We start from the raw sequence: 13,569 nt of genomic DNA, 5'->3' as shown, positions 1-13,569 counted from the left end.
ATCCATGCCCAAAATTACATCGAAATGTCTAAAGTTCAAAGGTAACAAATTTACATATAGGGTAGCATCCTCGATATGCATGTCACAAAACCGATATATATAATCACATAACACAGATTCCCCCGATGGAGCAGACACACACAACAAATATGGCAATAACTCTAGGGGTCTATTCAGTCTAGATGCAAATGTATATGTCACAAATGAGTGCGTCGATCTAGAATCAATTAATACAAAGGCATCCTGATTACATATTGAAATAGTACCTGAGACAACGGCATTGGCATTCCGTGTATCGCCCGGAATGAGTGCAAAAACTCTCCCCTGTCTCACTGTATCTCCAGTAGTAGCGGATCTCAAAGTGTTTCTCGGCTTTGGGATCGATGCAGTGGAACTAGCAGCTATCTTCCCACTATTCTGATTACAATCTCGGGCTATATGCCCTTGTTTCCCACACTTAAAACAGGCTCCCGATGCACGGTAACAGATTCCACGGTGCCTTTTGCTACAAATGTTGCACATGGGAGCTGTGTCTCGGGAAGAACTTGAAGTAGTTGAGGAGCCCGTGTTTTGCTTTTTCAGAAATTTCTTCTTTGAAAAGAAGCCTTGTCTCTTGTTGCCTTTCCATTCGGTTGTTGGCTTAGCTTGTCTAGCTATGTTAGCCTCTGATATGATGGCCCGGTCAAGCACTCCGATGTAGGTCTCTAACTTCAGGACATTCACTCTCTCTAGGATGTCACTTCGGAGTCCACTTTCAAAATGCCTTGCCTTCTAATAATCAGTGTCAATTACGTGTGGTGCAAACCTGTCCAACTCAGTAAATTTGGCCTCATACTCAGCTGCAGTCATGCTGTCTTGCTTGAGTTCCATGAACTCTGCCACTTTCCTATCCCGGACACACTGCGGAAAGTACTTGTCATAGAATATTTCCAAAAATTTCGCCCAATCAACATCTCTGTGGTTTTCCCTCATCAACATCCACCATCTTCTCGCTTCATCTTCTAGCATAAAGGTGGCTAGAAGCACTTTCTGTGTATCCGAGCACGGAAACACCTCAAACAGTTTTTCGATCCCAAGAACACAAGCCTCAGCTTTCAAAGGGTCCAGTCCGCCATGGAACTGTGGTGGTTTCATTTTCTTGAATTCCTTGGTGAGAGCGATTATTCGATCATCATTTTGATTATCTGGCACAGGTGGTGCCGGAGGTGGAGGTGGCGGGTGTGGTTGCTGCCACTGTTGTTACCACTCCTGTTGCTGTCTTAAAGCTTCTGCCATTTCCTGTATCAGTCTTTCCATTCTGTCCAGTCTGGCAGTAGAAGATTCCTCTATCTCATCACCTCTGGTTCTCACCATCTGATTAAACTTGCATTATATTTCATACAAAAGGTACACAAGCACGCATACACTAAGGAGCACATATTTCCAGATAATTTGCAATGCAAGTAGTTCACAACTTACACATATAATTATTCATAACAAAACATTTAAGCATATAATCAATGCTTCCAAACTCGTACTTATCACATGAATGCATCCTAGATCTTATCTGGACGCTTATTGCTCTTTTTGGACAAGTGTGTGAGTTATTAACTCGTGCTCTGATACCACTCTGTCATGACCCGAACCCGCCCCTATGGATTAAGGACATAACCGGCCAGCAATCTTGAGATTACCTACGGCCTCAGACCAAAACAGACATAACTTGTCAGAGTAAAGGGGCCAAACGGAAGCAATAAATAAAAACTTTGTCCATGGAGCCGTGCTTATATGCACATTAACCGACCATATTCAGTTACGTTAATAACCCACATCAAAAGTACAGTTCCACAAAATTCATTACAGACAGGATCATCCAAAACAAGTCAACCTATGACAGACTATTTACAGATATACATAAAGTCCTTGCCAGCAAGACAAAATATAATTACATAGCAAAAAGGCAAGGGTAGGTCTCAAGAGTGAGACGCAAGGCTGACTTCCGCAAAACTCGGATGTTTTCCTAGCAGACTTCACTGGGGCTGGGTTTGGACTTCCCTTGGCTCACCTACAAACACATGAATGAGCGTGAGCGATAGCCCAGTGAATAATATCAAGTATGACAGTTACATAACAATATGTAGAACAACATGCTCCAAACGGACTTGGGCCCAATTCATACTTCTAATTAGCAAATATAAACGACTATACGAAATGCAAATCAAGTAACTGTAGTTCCAACATTCTGGCCTTTGGCCCATTTGGGTTTCCATTCATGGCAAAACGGCCTTCGGCCCATTCACTTATGTCAAAACGGCCTTTGGCCCACTCGTTCATGTCAAACCGACCTTCGGCCTACTCATTCATGTCGAAACGGCCTTCGGCCCACTCACATGTGTCCAAACGACCTTTGGTCCATTCATTTACATCAGGACGACCTTTGGTCCATTCATTTATATCGAAATGACCTTTGGTCCATTCATTTATATCAGGACGACCTTTGGTCCATTCATTCACATCAAAACGACCTTCGGTCCATTCATTTATATCAAAACGACCTTCGGTCCATTCATTTATATCAGGACGACCTTTGGTCCATTCATTCACATCAAAACGACCTTCGGTCCATTCATTTATATCAAAACGACCTTTGGTCCATTCATTTATTCCTGTCAGACTTTTGTCCACAATCCCAATTAACAACTCATAACGTTTATAAGGGAATAACAATTGGACATTGACAAGCTTTCGAATATTGATATTACTCACCGTGATCGGCTTGTGGATTCGCCCTGGAGCTTGACCCTACACATTCCATGCACACAAAAGGCTCATTAACCATTCAATCCGTCGCTTAATTCACATATTCCTCTTTAGGCTTTATTCTTATCTCATTAACCCATTTATAATGTTTAACACACGCCGAAGAGTGATTACAAGTGAAAGAGAACGGAAAACGAAACACATAACACATGAACAGAATTCCAGAAATTAGGGTCCCTGCTTGAGCGTCAATTTACCCGCTCGAGCGGACCCTCAAGGCCTGCAAAAGTACTGGTTGCATGAAGAATACGCTCGATCGTTAAATAGGGCGCTCGAGTGGAAGGCCTGACAAAGTAGCTCCCACGCTCAAGCGTCAACTTCCCCGCTCGAGCGGGAACCATGCCTGCAAAAACTGCTGGGAGCTCGATTTCTCCGCTCGAGCGTCACTTCACCCGCTCGAGCGGGCATCGAAAATCTGGGTTTTCCAGATTGAGTTCTTGAGCTTCATCTTGACATTCAAAGGCTCTAAATGCGTGATTTCGGTCCAAACTTCACATAATCATATACTAACATGGTACAAACATAGAATTATAACATATTGGAGCTCAATTTCATAATTTATCTACATGCATGTCCCAAAATATGTCAAACTCAATCATTAACATAACCAATTCATGCATTCAAGCTCATGTCTTCTCAATTTGTACATGCATGTGATGGATTAGCCACATTCTCAACTTAGATAACACAAATGGTGATCAAAACATGAGTTTCCTTTTTAACATTTCACATGGGTTATACACATTTGTGCTTAAACATGCAAATTTCAAGGTATTTCTTACATGCATGCACATATTAAGCCTCAATTCAACAAACACAACTCAACTTCATCACAATCTTGTTCTTGATCACCAAGATAGCTTGGACATGCACAAAATTACAATTATAATCCAAGAATCACTCACCTAGGAGCTTGATTCTCACAATCTATGATCAAATCTTGACTTAGGCTTCCAATCTCCAAGTTTCAAGACCCAAGTTGCACAATCCCTCTTTCTCCCTCCCTATAGTCGGCTCTCCCTCTCAAATTGAGTTCAAGAATCAGCCAAAATAAGCTAAGGGAGAGAAATAAGGTGTAGTGCTCAAATATGGCAAGTCCCATGAAGTCAATATAATATTAGTAAATAATTGGGCACCAATTTACCAATTTAATCAACTTAATCTGGTCCGAATCAATTTTTCAATTAAATTTCACCGTAGGCTCTAAAAATTATGCCAATCACAATGGCGTAATCAATTTCGGGTTCTGTGGCCGATAAGGCCCTCAATTAATTTTCCAAAGTTGATTAGTCAAACAGGTATTCCTACGGTGAACAGATAAAACTTCAAAATCACATATATTCACATAATGGCACATAAAATCATGATAAACACATAATCCTACTCAATTTAAGGACCAATTAGCATACTACGGAACAGGGGTATCACACAACTGGCCAGTTAAGGTAGCCGATCGGCCACTTTAGTTGCCGATAAGCACCACCAAGTGGCCGACAGACTCTGTTTTTCTCCGGCAGAATGTCTTTGGCCCTTCTGTGTGTCGAGAAGTGCTAAGAACCTGTGTTTTGTTCTACTCTTGGTGAATTTCTTCTGTCCCTCTTTACGAATTTTGTCGAATTACTTATCGAGTTGTTGTTTTGCTTATGGAGTTGTTGCAATTTGCTTATCGAGTTGTATTTTTTTCATTTATCGAGTTGTTGTTTTGTGTATCTAGTTGTTGCACTAGTTGTACTTTGAGTTGTTTCACTCTGTTTGTTATGTCTTGGTCGGTTCAGTACCTGACTAAGCAATTATCAAGACAATGTATAATATTCAATTCCATCAAATCTTGTTTTTGTGTAAAATGGTGCAATGTGATGCTCATAATGCAAAATGCAACACGTTTTCATCAAAAAAGCTTTTCTTTTTTTTTTTATTCCAATCATGGTTTCTTTTTACAAAGAGTATAAGTTTTAAAGAAAATAAAACTGCCTAAGGCTGTACAATGTGCTGACACTACTAGCAAAAAGAAAACTAAGCAAAAACATCTGAATCGGTGCCAGCCACCTCAGGATCGAGAGGCCCTCTTCATCCTCTTCCTCGGCAGGGTGGACTCAAAGCTATCGCAATCAGCGCCACTGTCCGAATTTAAGTCGGAGCTTGAACCAGAGCTGCCTCTGCTCCCATCCCCGGAGCCCTGCTCAGCATCATTACCATCCTCAGAACCCAAGCCAGTGTCATCGTCTCCACTATCAGATAACTTTGACTGGGGACTCGCTGGCTCCTCATCCTCACTAGTCTCATCATCGTCATCACGCATGATAGGCTCTTAATGTCTCCCTCAGCCGCTTGCCGAAATCTCTCTCTCTACTACTAGAGAAGGCTTTAAGGGTCCTGTCTGTAAAGGTGTGACTTGAAAAGGCAGTTTGAATATATCAGCCATAGTATGTGTATTGGAGGCAAGTATGGCATGCAGGGTGCGTACATGCAGAAGTCAGATACGGTATGTGAATGCAATCTGTCAGATGTGATCTGTACATGCAACGTATCAGTACAGTGTGAGAAAATGTTCAGTTGAGATGTCAATTTCAGTATATCAGCAGAAATATGATAACCGAAATGCAAGAAAATGAAAAAATTACCTGAATGCCGTGGAAGCTAAGCATCGTCTCTCTCCTTAAGATCATGCCCTCGAATGGGGAAATACCACGAGTAACCCCTCGACGTATCCGGTGGAGTGCTGCAAATGCAAGTTGAAATGATCAGTGAATGAATGAATGTCTGAGTATCTGAGTGATAAATAAAAACTGTAAATGCATACCGGTGATGAATCGGGTGTCCAGACATATCTGTGACCAAGAAACGAAGGCTTAATCGGGATCTAATAAGGCTCTCTAGAGTATCACCAACCCGTCAGTTTGGTCGGAAGGTCTGGCTATCCAAAACTCTGCCTCATAGGGGGTATCCCTCTTGCCCTGCCCCTCGGTGTCCGGGCCCTACTTGTCGAAGGGGCATCTGCTGCTCGGGCCCTGCTCGACGAAGGGACATCAGTTGCCCTCCCTGTAAAAGGAAGTTACAACTGAATCGATCTTGTTAAGACGCGCATCTCTTTATTCAGTGTTTCGCATTGAACATGTTATTGATGTTGCATTGAATATGCATTGATTATTGTGCATAGAATGTGTATGCTGCGTTGCATTGCGCTACACATGTTCTCATGTTTGCATAGAATATGCATGTTGCATTGTACATGCCCTTACATTCACATAGAAAATGTCTGTACCTGTTGCATTGAACATGCATTTGGTGTTGCGTAAAACATGTGTAGACCGCCCGAACTCACTCCGCGCGCCCCCCTTTCGGAGAGGGCGCCGATTTGGGTTCTTAGCTACTACAGTTCGGACTCCTATCACAGTTCTGAATCTAATCTCACAAAGTGCAATGTAAGATTGATAAATCACCAGAGAGTCCAAATCCAGCAAATGGTTTTGGAAAATCGATTTTGAATCAAAAGTGCCAGACATGGACTGCTTTGCCAGATTTTAGACTCGCCACCTAAATATTTTGTTTTTGGAAATTTAGGAAGCCCCGACTCGTGCCTAAGGCCACGTGTCTGTCATCACCAAAGTTGCCTCGGCTCGGGAACTTGGGTACAAGAGGGGAAGGTCCTGAAATGAGCACCCCCGCTCGCCCGATCAAAGGATCGGCCTCTACTAACATGATATGTTGTTTTTGAAAACACATGTGTTCTTATCTCGGTTAATTAGCTAACTTACTATGTGATGCGCACAACACACAAGTATGGACTAAATCACTCAAACTGGAACAAAACGTCTCATGTTTGTTTTTCGAAAATGGTTTGAAGTTGCTACTCGCAAGTAGGCTAAAGCGCGGATTTGCCACCAAACAAGGTGAGGTTAAAACAACATGATTTACCACCACAAGTGGGTTTAAAACTCACATTTCGATGAATTGTTCCAATTCAAGCAATGAAGCCTTCATCCGCAGGCATTCGTGCAGTTTAAGCATTTAAGCACATAGCCTCATGGCAGTCACTTACACTCATGCAAGGATGGTAAAGCGAAAACACTTACAGTGTACTCCAAGCCAAAACAAAAGCTAGTTAGTAATCATGCATGCTCCTAGCTATGTTAAGATGTCTAATGCAACACATGCAAAAATGTAACTAAAATAAGCTCGGCTATCTAAGATGGCATATGAATGCAACACTCGATAACATGCTATGAAACATGTATTCAAGTAAGTATTGAAATACGATTCAGTTTGAATGATGCACCGAGCCCGGTGCATGCAATACGAATGAATGATGAATGCATGCAAGCATAAGGATGCTAATTGAAATATGTTCTAATCTAACCACTGAAAGCGGATAAGTAAAAGGGAGAAAGACGTGGGGTTGGAAGACATTCACACACACACGCACACTTATTACAACATTGTGCCCTCCCGACGGAGGGTCCGAATAAACAAGCTAAGCTAATCTAAGCTAAGCTACTTATTACAAACCAACTAATTAACTAACTCTAGCTAATTAAATATTACAATCCAAATTGAAACAAATAGCTATGCTAAGCTAATTAGAATATTACAAAACAAATCAAATGACTAGTTACACAAACTAAACATAAACAATGAAATGGCCTCGCCGGCGAGGGAAAGATGCATGCTCGTTTGGATCCTCCCGAAAATCCACCGCCTTGCCTCAAGATGCCTCTGTTTGCATATCTTTGGACCTTTGAAAATTGTGCCAACCTCTAGATTGCTTCTTTTTTATCTCAGGAACACACTGATAGCCAATTGGCCAGACATGGTGATCATCGGCCAGTACTGGTGGTCGGCCGGCAGGCTTTGATTGCCGGTCGGCCACTGATTCCCTGAATTTGCTCCTTTTGCTGCAGCAGAGCACAAACAGAGGCATCGCAGTGTATTTGCAAGGAAATGTGTGTACCACCACTCTCCTTATCATTTCTCAAGCTCAAAGGAGTGCGGTACTCGACTCTCGGGCCACTAACCGAGCATCGCAATGCACGATGGCTAAGAAGCAGGATTTGTACAAGTCAATGAATGCACAAATAACACACAAGACTCAAGAAACCTCCACCATATCATGCATAATCAAGGGGGACGGCGACCAAGAAACGTGACATGTTTCATCACCTCAAGTATGAAACGTCTCATATTTCTTGTGTTTGGATTAACGTCCAATCCAAACACATGCAATGCAACTCAAACATGTTATCTTGGCATGTTTTACTTTGATTCATTTTGTTTACTCGTTTTACATTACCGATAAGCCACTTAACCAGTTCAGTCCAAAAGTGAGAAGTCCTCTAATTTGAAATACGGACCAAGCCACAAGCTTCTTGAGCATGAAAGAAGCATCATGCCGTTGGTTAGTAGAAACCTTCAAAACAAGGCTAAAACCGTTAGGCATGAATGCCTCGATTTCACACTCAAACCAACAAAGGGCTTAAGACCTCTTTCAAAGCAATATAACAAATTAAAGATGGCATGCAATGGCATACATTTCAGCATTGAAAAAGGATGCTAAAGACCTTAAAGCATGCAAACAATGCAAGCATAACATGTTGAAGGCCAAAAACATCAAAGCTAGTAAAGAGCATTTCACAAGAGGCATGCAATACCAAGCCTAAATGACTAAACCAACTATGGACAGACCTAAACCATGCCAAAACAGAGGGCAAAACATCCTGAAACTTGGGCACAAGAAGCTAGAAATGCACGCTCATATGATGGCTCATAAACAAGGCATAAAGGCACAACTCTTAAACACAACTAAAAAGTGATAAACATGAGAATATGGCAAAGATATAAGCTCTGAAATACCATGCCAAATGATGCCAAGGCATGCAAACATCACAAGTATAGCATGGTAAGGGCCTCAAAACTCAAGACTAGTGAAGCTATTTACACTATAGCTATACAAAGCAAGCCCCAAAAGGCCAAGAACACCAAAAACAGTCCTAAAGCATGTCAAAACAATGCCAAAAACATGCATGGAGTATAGCTAACACATGCTAGAATGGAAGGCTAAAACACCAAGTACACTAGGCTAGTGAGCAAGATTGCACTACAAGTGCAAAAACCAAGCAAGAGGTGAACTCACCAACTAAAATCAGAGTTAAAGCATGCCCAAAAAAACACCAAAAATGGGCTAAGACTAAGCCAGCACATGCTAGAATAACAAGCTAACTCATTAGGCATGCAAGGCTAACAAAGAGGATTTACAATACAAGTGTAAGGAGCATGCAACAAGTGATCAAACCAACTAAAAATAGAGTTATAACATGTTTAAAAAGTCACAAAAACATGCTCAAACTAAGCCTTAAGAAGGGAGAGATACATGCTCATTTGATAGGCCAACAACACATGCTAACAAGACAAGAGGAGAGGGGACCACCCCCTCCTATTTTGAGCCTCAAAACAAGTTTTCCACCACTAAAATTCCTCTGGAATTCAGTGCTTTTAAGGCCAAAAAGAATTTGTTTGAAAAGCTTGAAAGATAGCTCAAAAGGCCTTACAAGCCAAGGAGTAAAAATGAGGAAACACCTCCTAGCCAAACAAGGCTCAAACCAACACTCTTAGGACTGAAAAATAGAGGAAAAACAGAGGTTTTTGTAGTTCAACACCACCCCAAAAACATCCCCAAAGTAGTTGAAAACTATGGCAAAACAATAGTGCACAAAGAGTTTAAAAGGGATAAGAGGTTACCTTTGAAGCACAATAGCAAATCAGCCTCTTTTCTGAGCCAAACAACCTTCCAACAGCCCAAAAATAGGTTCCAAGGGACCTCAGCCCAATGATATGCAACTTTGATGAAGGATGCCTAGGCAAACTAGAAGTATTTCTCTACTTTTATGCACTTCTTAACACAAAAGGGCAAAAGAGAGCGAACTATAGAGAGAGAGGCAGAGATTAAGCTCTTAAAATTGTAGAGAGAGAGAAAGAGAGGGGTTTTAGTGTGAGAAGCTCTCAAAATTTTCTTCAATCTTCTTCCTTTTGAATATATGAGATATAGCTTCATATATAGCAAAAGAGAGCATTCGGTTGAAAATATCTGAGTTGGGACAATTGGCACAAGTTGGAAAAAGCTAGAGGAGAAATATCTTCAAAAATACTGAGTTTGGGTCACTCTTGGCCGGCCGACCATCTTTGGGGCCGACCTGCTACTTGTGATGGCCGACCAGCCATCTCCATGGCTGACTGTGCACATTTGTGGCCGACAGGACATTCTGTTCTGCAGGTCCAACTTCAAACGGGCATAACTCCTTCATATGGACTCCTTTTCAGGTCATTCTTGTGTCTAAAATGAAGCCCCAGAAGTAAGATTTCTAATGGTGACATCCTCACCTCAAAATGCCAAGTGTGCTAAGGGATATTCCTCTTTTTGTGAAGACTACTGCTTTCCAGCTCAATCGGATTGATGCCTAACTTCAACCAACCATATCTCTCCCATCCGGACTTGGCTTTAGGAGATTCTTGAGTGAAAAATGAAGCCCTGGAAGTCTTCTTTCCAACGGTGGTGGCTTCATAGCTTAAATCCAAGTGTATAGACGGATAGGACCGATTTACCGAGGGCTGCTCGACTCTCTCTCAACGATTCATGCCCATATTTTCCCCCAACTTGGTTTCTTCCCTCTCCTCTTCTTTTCTTCAACTCCAAACCCCTAAATAAGGGTTTTTGAAAGATTTTTCAAAGATTTCATCTCTCTTTCATTCATTTCCACTTTGTCCTTGGTCGGTTTGCCCAAAAATGCAACATTTAACAAAATGCAAGCATCGAAACTTCGTAGAATCATCTTTCAAAAACTATTTTGAAAGAGAGGGTTTCAAGGTCTAAAATATTTTGATCAAGATCATTTTAGTCCAAAAAGGGTATGAAGTTAGGATTTTAGTCTCCTTTTGCCGAAGAAATTGAACCTTTGCACTGTACACCTCATCACCAAGTAAACAATCAGTGGCGCCCAAGTGTTAAGGGCGGCAAAAAATGTGGTGTCTACAGTTGCCCCTCTTTGACAGAGCTCAAAAATTCATGAAATGACGTTAGTGAATGTCAAAGCCCAAAGACGGCCCATTTTTGACAAGGCCAAAGACTTGGACAAACAAATAAAATGAAGATGCAGAAACAAATGGTTGCGTCCGCAGGCTGCCTACGTATTCTTCTGCAAGGAATCAAACCAGCGTAGTTCAGGGGCATGATGCAAAGTGGCATGCAATATGGAAGAGCACAACTTATGATTATGCAAAGAGGGCGGTAACGAAGCATCTAGATGCAAATGTTATGCAAAGAAATGTTACAGCAAACTCGCATACAAGCAAGTAAACACAAACCAAACCACATTTCATGCAGAAAGAATGTAAGAAAATTATGCAATCTTCACTGCGCTTCTCGCGGGAAAGTCCCAAAGCAATCGCCAGGAACACCCGAAGTCTCAAGCAAGATTCCGATGCGAAGTGAGCATGTGAGATAGATACACAAAGTGAACGTGTGATAGATACACAAAGTGAGCAAAGTGTGATAGATATACAAAGCGAACATGTGATAGACACACAAAGTGAACGTGTGATAGATGCGCAAAAGGTGAACGAAGTATGATAGATACACTAAGTGAACAAAGTGTGATAGATACAGAAAAGGTGAATATGTGCGATAGATACACAAAGTAAACATGTGCGATAAATACACAAAGTGAGCATGTGTGATAGATACACAAAGTGAGCAAAGTGTGATAGATACACAAAGTGAACTTGTGATAGATACACTAAGTGAACATGTGTGATAGATACACAAAAGGTGAACGAAGTGTGATAGATACACTAAGTGAGCAAAGTGTGATAGATACACTAAGTGAACATGTGTGATAGATACAGTAAGTGAAGAGAGTGTGATAGATACACTAAATGAACAAAGTGTGATAGATAGACTAAGTGAATATATGTGATAGATACACAAAATAAGCAAAGTGTGATAGATACACTAAGTGAAGAGAGTGTGATAGATACACTAAATGAACAAAGTGTGATAGATACACTAAGTGAACGTGTGCAATAGATACACAAAATGAACAAAGTGTGATAGATACACTAAGTGAACATGTGCGATAGATACACAAAACGAACAAAGTGTGATAGATATACTAAAGGTGAACGAAGTGTGATAGATACACAAAAGGAGAATGAAGTGTGATAGATACACTAGGTGAACATGTGTGATAGATACACAAAGGGAAACAAAGTGTGATAGATACACTAAGTGAACAAAGCGTGAAAGATACACTAAATAAACAAAGTGTGATAGATACACTAAATGAACAAAGTGTGATAGATACACTAAATGAGCAAAGTGCGATAGATACACTAAGTGAACAAATGTGCGATAGATACACAAAACATAATCAATTTTAAACGGAACTTCTCTGAATGAACCGAACATCCAATATCGCTTGGTTGCGCCAACTTCAAATGAACCGTACACACAATATCGTGCATGAATGAGAAAGAAACTTGATAGGTACAATGCAATACAATGCATGATGTTTAAGGAGTGCAATAAACAAACACAGCGGCGCTTTAGAAAGCACCTTATGGGGTGAGTGGCGATGAACTGCTCTACTCTGATGGGGATCTCCCCTTGCGTTCTTCGAACTGTTACCTTGCGTTCTTCGAACTCTTTCCTTTAACCCATGGTATAAAGGCTCTGAAATACTGACAAGGATTCTTCATGTAGAACATTTTGGATGCCACTTTTCTTCTCGACCATATTCACAACTTTCCCTATTCTCTAACGGGGTGACAGACTAGGTTGGTCCAGTATCCAGAATTGAGGTGCATACACGTTATCTCAACCTATGGGGCTTCCATACAGATTTCAAGCCAGGAATACACCCCTGGGTATTTAAACCAAACTTTAGTCTCGAAAATCTCGAATCTTTATGTTCTAGGCATCAGCCATTCGAACTCTAGTTTCCACCGTCGTAGTTAGTCTCCTAGGAACTCATTGCAAACATAGCCAAGATACGTCTGGCAAGGAATGATATTCGAGAGAGCACTTCTGATTGTCGTTCTAGCTTGAAGCAAACTTGATCTTGAGCTTGAGGTAGAGGCACACTCATACTTCGGAGCATTGACAAGGCCTAAAATGGTACATTCGGAATACAATCTCGGAATTTGCTAAAGTCGAAACAAACTCAGATGCCTGACATTTTCTCTCTTTTCTTTTGCTTTGTAGTCTGGAACCTATATAGCGTCAGATAGGTCCTGGTTTTACTGTTCTTACATGACCTGGGTTGAACCCTGTAGTTTTATGAAAGAATAAATCCTGTTTTGCACATTTGTGGAGAATGGCATAAACAATTCATTTTGAAATTGAGAAATGAGTTCTTAATCGGGTATTGAGCTTACAACTGACCACAGTCAAAACGACCCAACAAAGAGAAAACGAAGGTAAAACAACCTAAACACATCTATTGACACTCGAAACGACTCAAAACAATAATCGAGACAAACAAAAACAACGGACACGACACTCAGACGTGTTCCAATGGCGAGAGACCTCTCAGTTCAGGGGGTGCCCACAGCTTCTCCGAGTAATGTTTCCCACCCTTTCTTATTTGTGATTCCCACATCACTCTGGCACTCAATCTCTTGTTTTCTGAAAAAGCCCTTTTCTCACTTTTTCTCTCGGCGCGCATCTCTCTATTTTTTAGTCTCTTTTCTTTTTTATCCCTCCCCTGGGTGGTTGATGGATAA

This window comes from Camellia sinensis, chromosome 15, assembly GCF_055761805.1.
Source record: "Camellia sinensis isolate YWXY chromosome 15, ASM5576180v1, whole genome shotgun sequence".
NCBI classification, from domain to species: Eukaryota; Viridiplantae; Streptophyta; class Magnoliopsida; order Ericales; family Theaceae; genus Camellia; species Camellia sinensis.
The sequence above is the reverse complement of the archived record's forward strand: the minus strand, read 5'-3'. Positions refer to the sequence as shown.